Source organism: Hibiscus syriacus, unplaced genomic scaffold, assembly GCF_006381635.1.
Source record: "Hibiscus syriacus cultivar Baekdansim isolate YM2019G1 unplaced genomic scaffold, ASM638163v2 tig00110812_pilon, whole genome shotgun sequence".
In the NCBI taxonomy this organism is placed as follows: Eukaryota; Viridiplantae; Streptophyta; class Magnoliopsida; order Malvales; family Malvaceae; genus Hibiscus; species Hibiscus syriacus.
This window is the reverse complement of record NW_024062870.1, coordinates 454,050-460,919: the sequence shown is the minus strand read 5'-3', so window position 1 is coordinate 460,919 and position 6,870 is coordinate 454,050. Positions and strand designations below refer to the sequence as shown.

The following is a 6,870-nucleotide window of genomic DNA, read 5'->3' as shown; positions in this document are numbered from 1 at the left end:
CCATCTTTCATATCAAATGAAGCCTAATAGACGTTAAAGAAATAAATATTAATTCTACCGAGTGATTTAATACACATTTTGATATTTTTCCTTGATATAAATGTCTTTGGTAATACATCTTTTAAAGCATGCTACGGTCTTTAAAACAATTCAATGACAGAGTTCATTATATAGATGCCATTTATCTATATTTGTAAAAGAGAAATTTAAGTTCATTAAGTCAAGATATGTAAAAGAGAAAGAACAGGAAATGCTGGCAACATACCAACATTACTTATATTGTCTTTCAATTTTAACTTGTTTTTATCTTACAACGGAGAATAGCATTCCTTTACATCGCCATTGTGGCTGGGAAAAGCCTATCCAAATATATACACCCCCACCGAGTAGAAGAGCGCCACTGTGAAAGAAATCAGGTTTTAACCGTCTCCCACACATCAATTATGGGAAATCTAAGCAATTACAGCAAAGAAATACATGCTGAAGGTTCCCTGTAGCGAAGTAATATTACTTAACAGGGTGGCTAAGAGAGTACCTCACTGGGTTGATCCATGCAGAGAACTTCCTGAACGACAGCAGACTCTGCCAGTATCCATATAATGAGTTGAATTTTGAGGAAAAAAAATAATTGAAGTAAATTAGCAGTAAAAGAAAGGAGTAAGGACAGGTGGCAGCAATTAGTTATGAAGTTCGAACAACAGATGTATGTCAATAACAAAACGGCCAACAGGATTCAGTTCTGAACAAATGGTTTTGTGCATACCTGCAATGCTTCGGCAAAAGAAGCAGCAAGAAGGAAAGGAGTAACGTAGCCGGTGTGTATGTCAAGAGTAAGCTGCCTCCTATAGTGGATCATGTTATACGGTAGCAATAAATTATTATTGGATTTATGCCAAATTAATCGATTCATTCTTGTATAGACTCGAAGGTTTATTCATTTGAACAGCTATTCAGTCTCTTTATCCATCAGTTTACCTTGGATGTGGCTACGTATCCCAGCAAAGTGGCCAGCACTGGTGTGCTGCAAGGTGAGGGCTAATGCAAATGTAAGCTCGGCTAAATATGCTTGCACATCTAAAATATGAAACAAATTTGAAATTAGCACCTTTTAAACATTTTATAGATCATGCATATAATTAACTTTTGTTCAGTAGGGGAAATAATCGAGTCTTTAGATTCATGCATAAATTAACTTTTGTTCAGTAGGGGAAAATAATCGAGTCTTTACCTGATGGGAAGTTGGCAGCTGCAGCACGGGGATCAAAATTGTTGAAGAAGAGGGAAGTTGTAACTCGACGACCTGTAATGTTAGTTTGGAGCATAGTAAGAATAATTAGATTGTAAACGTCTAGAGCAGGAAACTCTGATATATGGTTGACTATGACATTGCTAATCTGGTTAGCCATTCTGCACAGTATTTGAAGCCATCTAATCTAAAGTTGTAAACTGTGTAATTCAGACAGAAACAATAAGGCATACAATGATACCGGTAACTTGTAAGATCCCGGCAATGGAAAAATGATTAGAAAACATGGGAAAAAAAAAAACATGGATGGCAATATGAAGGACAGAAACATGGAGTTTCATACACACTGAGAAAATGTGAAATTCGAAGGAACAGTAGTGTAAGAATCCTTCCATACAAACAAATAGAAACTATATGATTGATGACAAATATTAAATACAATCAATGGGATATTTAACCCAAGAAAAAAGCTGCTAAATCAAATAACAACATTAGTTGCTTGATTGAATACCTCAAGTAGATTAAGACCCATAATAACAGCCAAACCAGAAGCAGGCAATGGCAACCCTTGCCCTATCTGTCCATATACCTTCCCAGCGAAGGAGGCTGCTACACCGAGGACTGCCAGAGTAGTTGCTAATCCTAGTGAGAAAGACACCGAATCACAATGACCTGAACATAAAAGAACCCAAGTCATTTTAGTATGAACACTTGTACATCCATGATTGCATTTGTAATTGTGTGTCACACATGTAAGAGAGGAAGGACCAATATATGTTTCAATCAGATTTAGCCTATAATATTTAGACTCGGATGTGTGTGTTTTTCCATGTATTTGGAAGGTCTTTGGAGAATCGCATTCTTATACCCAGTAGAATATGGGCGCCAAACATAGATACTTCCAAGAAAAATGAAGAGTTGGAGCAACATAGGATTTAGCTACACGGACATGGTACACATGCTATACTAGCTATTATGGACAAGTTCAGAAGATAAATGGGGTCAGCTATAATAATAAACTTAATTAAAAGGTAAAGAAAATAAGGAACAGGCTGCATCAGCACTGCTGACAACTCAACCTGAACCTATATATATAACTTATTGGCCTTTGATTTTAGGTCACCTATGAGCCGAAATGTTTTTGAAAGTTTACTTGTTTCAATTATATAATGATAGGAGCTAGCAATTACAAATATTCATACAAGTTCGATTCAATGAAGAACAAAAGGTTCTATCGGGAATCTAATAAATGCAGTAAAGAAGATGTACTGCGCAATGCGGTAACATGCTATTACCTCGGTTCTGCCCTTGCCAGAACCAAATGCACCTGGAAGGTTCGAATCAGACTCAAAAGATCTGCATCAAGCAAGAGTGGGTCATGCAAGAAAGTAGAAGAACAGTTGACATTTGGGGAAAGTTCTCGTTCTACTTACCAATGTATCCAAGCGTCAATGGCAGAACATTTGGTGTACATGGAGAAATGCTTGTTACAAACCAGCCCCAAAAATCACAGCCAAACTGCAAAAGCCAAAAAATAAATAGACATATATGGACATCAACCACTAAATAGCTACAGATTCTAAGGGGGGAACAAGGAACGACTAGTAAAACTCAAGGCTGATACTGTCCCTGAACAGCTTCATTAGCTTGCTGGCCAGCTGAATAGAGTAGACCTCCAAACCAATCTCCAGGATTTCCATCAGCCAAAGTGTAAAGTGAAGCAGCTCCTTACATCCAAGGAAATGAACTTGCAAAGATAACAAATAGAAGAAACATTAAGCTCACCAAAAAATATTATCTCCAGTTAAAGCCTTTGCAGAGTCAATTGCAACCAAGTTTGTCACTAAAAATACAGATATGAACTCAAAATATTATAAAACAAAAAACCCATCACTTGTGAAGTAACTTACAACTGAGTTAACTATTAGGAAAATCATAATTTAAGATCAAAAGCATTTATTCTAATGGAAGAAGACAGTGGTTACCTGCTGTAGTATTCAAATTAATCTATTGAAAAAATAAGTTAATTAAATTAACTAATCATATTTTATAATTAATTAGTTTTAAATATTTTTTAAATTAACAAAATTTAATAAAATTCAAATCAAATTGAATTAATTTTTTCCAGTTAGAGAACATGTTAAAACTTTGTTTTGTTGTAATTTGATTAACTCTATATATATACATATGTATAATATATAAAATATTTACCGCATTTATTTGATAGTGCAGTAAATAACAAGCCGAGAACTGAAAGCTCATCGTATATATTAATATATATTATATGTATAATATAATATACATATAATATAAAACGAGGTTTGACAGTTGAAGTTGGAAGTTGGAGGATCGTAAATGAGACGAGACAAACGAGTATTCGAGATTGATTTGGTCAAAGCTCGATAAATATTGGATCGAAGGACTCGACTTGAGTTCCTAACGAGCTGAAACGAGCTACTTTATACTCGACTCGAAAAACTTGTGAGCAGCTCGAAAATAAATATTAAAATTTTGTTTTTTAAAAATAAATATTAGTAATATTAACATTATGTGTGATTTTTTTTTTAAAAAATGCAGTAAAGTTTTCATGTATTTAATGTTCAGGTTTGAGTTTGAGGCTTCAATCGAGTTAAGTTTAAGATTTTTTTTTCTTTATTTCGAGCCTTTTCGAGCTGTTCACGAGCTTCAGTTCAGGATTTTGAGTTCGAGTCGAGCTTGAAAATTTTAAGTTCGTGAGGTTTTGAGTGAGTCTAGATCCATTGCAGAGTTTTCGAGTCGAGCTCAACAATACTCGAGCTCGATTCGGCTCGTTTACCCCCTAGTTGAAACCTTTAAGGGATGGTATTTGATTTTTATTTAGTTTTTAAGAATTCTATATATTTTATTTTTTTATATTTTTATAAATTACTTGGATTTTTTTTTTTAAAAATTTTTTTGTTGAGAATGACAAATTTGTATATTTTAAAACTGTCGGGGATCTAAGTGATATTTACAGTAATTTATAATTCGGTTTATTCAAATTATTTGAATTGCAAAATTCAACTCGGGTTTAAATTCGAAAAACCGAATAACTCGACTGACTCGAAATTCAACTAGTGTTTCGCAAATGAATTCTCTTTCGAAGCTTTAAATAAAGCTGCTAACTTCCCATAACACTTTTGTAGATCAAACATTTAAATTAACAAAACCACTTTGTTTCAGTGTACTTCTCAAAATTATTTTTCAACCCAACAACAATAAAAAACTAAGCTTTAGTGTGCTTTAATCAACTTTTTGAGTGTTTAGGATGTCTCTTTACCTCTTGTGTGTAAGGTTTGATATATGATATATCCATGAAAAGTTATGTTTTCTTTGCTTTTTGGGGTTGGTACTAGCTGAATTAATGTGTTCTATTTTTCATATATAGTATATATTATTGCTTAGGGGTGTTTTTGTTTATATGGGTTTAGGATTGTCATAGTAAATCCATTTATTGAGGGAGGATTTGGTTTCAGAAACTTCGTGTTTGGTGCCGGCAATCCCGTGGGGTGTGGGCACCTGGAGTTATAGAAGCTACATCAGGGGAAGAATCATTTGTCTCCCTTGGCAATGAAACTGTAATTTTCATGATTTCTGAAATTGTTCATTAGTCTCGACCGTTCCTTTTTGTTGGTTGGTGCATGATTTATACTATATCATTGTTATAGGTTGCAAAAGTCTCGACTCTTCCAGCCACATGTTTCCTGCAAACCCAGAAATTCTCAGTTCTTCACAATCTCAAGTGCAGATATTCTCAAGATATGATATATGTAAGCGGGATAAAAGCCGTGGCCATGCACTTGTTAATGATGACATCTCTACTGCCAGGCTTCATTATACATTTTCTGCGGTAGAGTACAGAAGGTGCAATTTTGATTGCAGTCAACCCATTTAAAGATGTCGGAATTTATGGGAAGGATCTTGTCACGGCTTAAAACAGAAAGCTACTGACAGCCCTCATGTTTTTGCTATAGCAGACACTGCTTATAATGAGATGATGAATGGTGATGAAACCATTCTCTCTCTCTTTTCATTTGCTTAAGTTACAATAAACTAGTGAGAAATTGCTCATGGTGTTACAACAACTTGTTTCTGATTTTCTCGTTACCGTTATAATGAACATTTTGCAGGTTGAGTAAATCAGTCTCTGATCATAAGGTTAGTTGGATGTTCAATATTTTCAGTTTTATATGATAATGTAATATTACTGTGTGTCATAGTTTTTGTTTTATGAATTGTGTACTTACGTAATATAAATTTATTCTGCAGTGGGGAATATGGAGCTGGGAAAACCGAGACAGCAAAATTTGCTATGCAGTAGCTGGTTTCTGTTGGAGGTGTCAATGATGAGATAGAATTCAACTCCTTCAGGCAAGTTGTATACTTGAAGCATTTGGGAATGACAACGCTAGCAGATTTGTGATTCTTTTCCTTATATATTTCAACTTGTTCTCTGCTAAAGTATATATATGTCTCATGGCTGAAAAAATCTGTGCTGACCTTAGTGAAGGAGTTTCTACTTTAGTTTATGTATTTCATATCTGCTATAGCTCAGAAAGCGCGCCTTACTAATTACTCTGTTATGCTAAATTGATGCAGGGGAAACTTGTGGAAATTAATTTTACTGAACTGGGGGAGATATCTGGTGCGAAGATTCAAACTTGTAAGCGTGTTGAAAAAGAAAAGATTGCTATTATTACTTGATACATTGTAGTATAATAATATTAGATAATCCTGGTGACTGATCGATTTTGTGTTATGTGATTCACCACAACACTTATGGATAGTTCTTCTGGAAAAGGTGACTTCCGACATTAAACTTCATATTGAATTTTTTCACCATTATCACTAATAAAATCGATGCTGACAAGGGTAGTATTGTTAAAAGTTTACACCGCAGCAGGTTTGTCCTGTACTTGGTTAAAAAAAATATTCTTTCATCCTTTATATTTGCTGTGATGCACTCGTTGACAATATTATAATTCATTAGTTAACTTGTAATTTAGGCCAGTGACGCAAGAGATGCTATGGCGAAATGGATCTATGTTTGCTTGTTTGACAGGCTTGTGGAACAAAAACTGTTGATAAAGAGTAAACAATATAGTGGAGAAGAAAAGGAACTTTTTTTATTATATATTGTGAAATGGTGAAAATACATCTTTTTATAAGAAAGTTAAGAGTAAGTTTTCTATTAGAAGTAAACTACTTAGTAATTATCCTTATCTATCTAACTTTCTAAGAGTTAGTGTTATATTAAAATACTACCTTATCTATTGCATAACCTACACTCCCCCTCAAGTTGGGGAGTAAATGTTGAAAAGACCCAACTTGGATATAATCTCATCAAAGGTAATCTGGAAGTGCTTTGGTGAGAATATATGCTAACTGATTCTTCGTTGAAACATAATTGAGCTTCACCGTTCCACCATTCACCTTTTCAGAGATGAAATGTCTGTCAATCTCCACATGATTCGTTCGGTCATGATGAACTGGATTCTTTGCAATACTTATTGCAGATTTACTGTCACTTTGAAGTTCAAACCATTTGTTGGCACATAACCCCAGCTCAGTTAACATTCTTTGAAGCCAAATTCCTTCGCAAATTC

General features: G+C 34.4%; 2 long non-coding RNA genes and 1 pseudogene across 2 annotated transcripts; 2 read left to right on the top strand and 1 right to left on the bottom strand.

Moving 5' to 3' along the window:
• Positions 1-243: 243 nt before the first annotated feature.
• On the bottom strand, positions 244-3,137 carry LOC120141651 (annotated as a pseudogene).
• A 2,012-nt stretch (positions 3,138-5,149) lies between these two features.
• On the top strand, positions 5,150-5,620 carry LOC120141594. Its single transcript, XR_005517784.1, has 3 exons — positions 5,150-5,268; positions 5,395-5,422; positions 5,534-5,620. It is a non-coding gene; the product is annotated as an uncharacterized LOC120141594 (long non-coding RNA).
• Positions 5,621-5,629: 9 nt separating this feature from the next.
• LOC120141593 lies at positions 5,630-6,069 on the top strand. The gene is made up of 3 exons (XR_005517783.1): positions 5,630-5,683; positions 5,864-5,927; positions 6,052-6,069. It is a non-coding gene; the product is annotated as an uncharacterized LOC120141593 (long non-coding RNA).
• Positions 6,070-6,870: the final 801 nt, after the last annotated feature.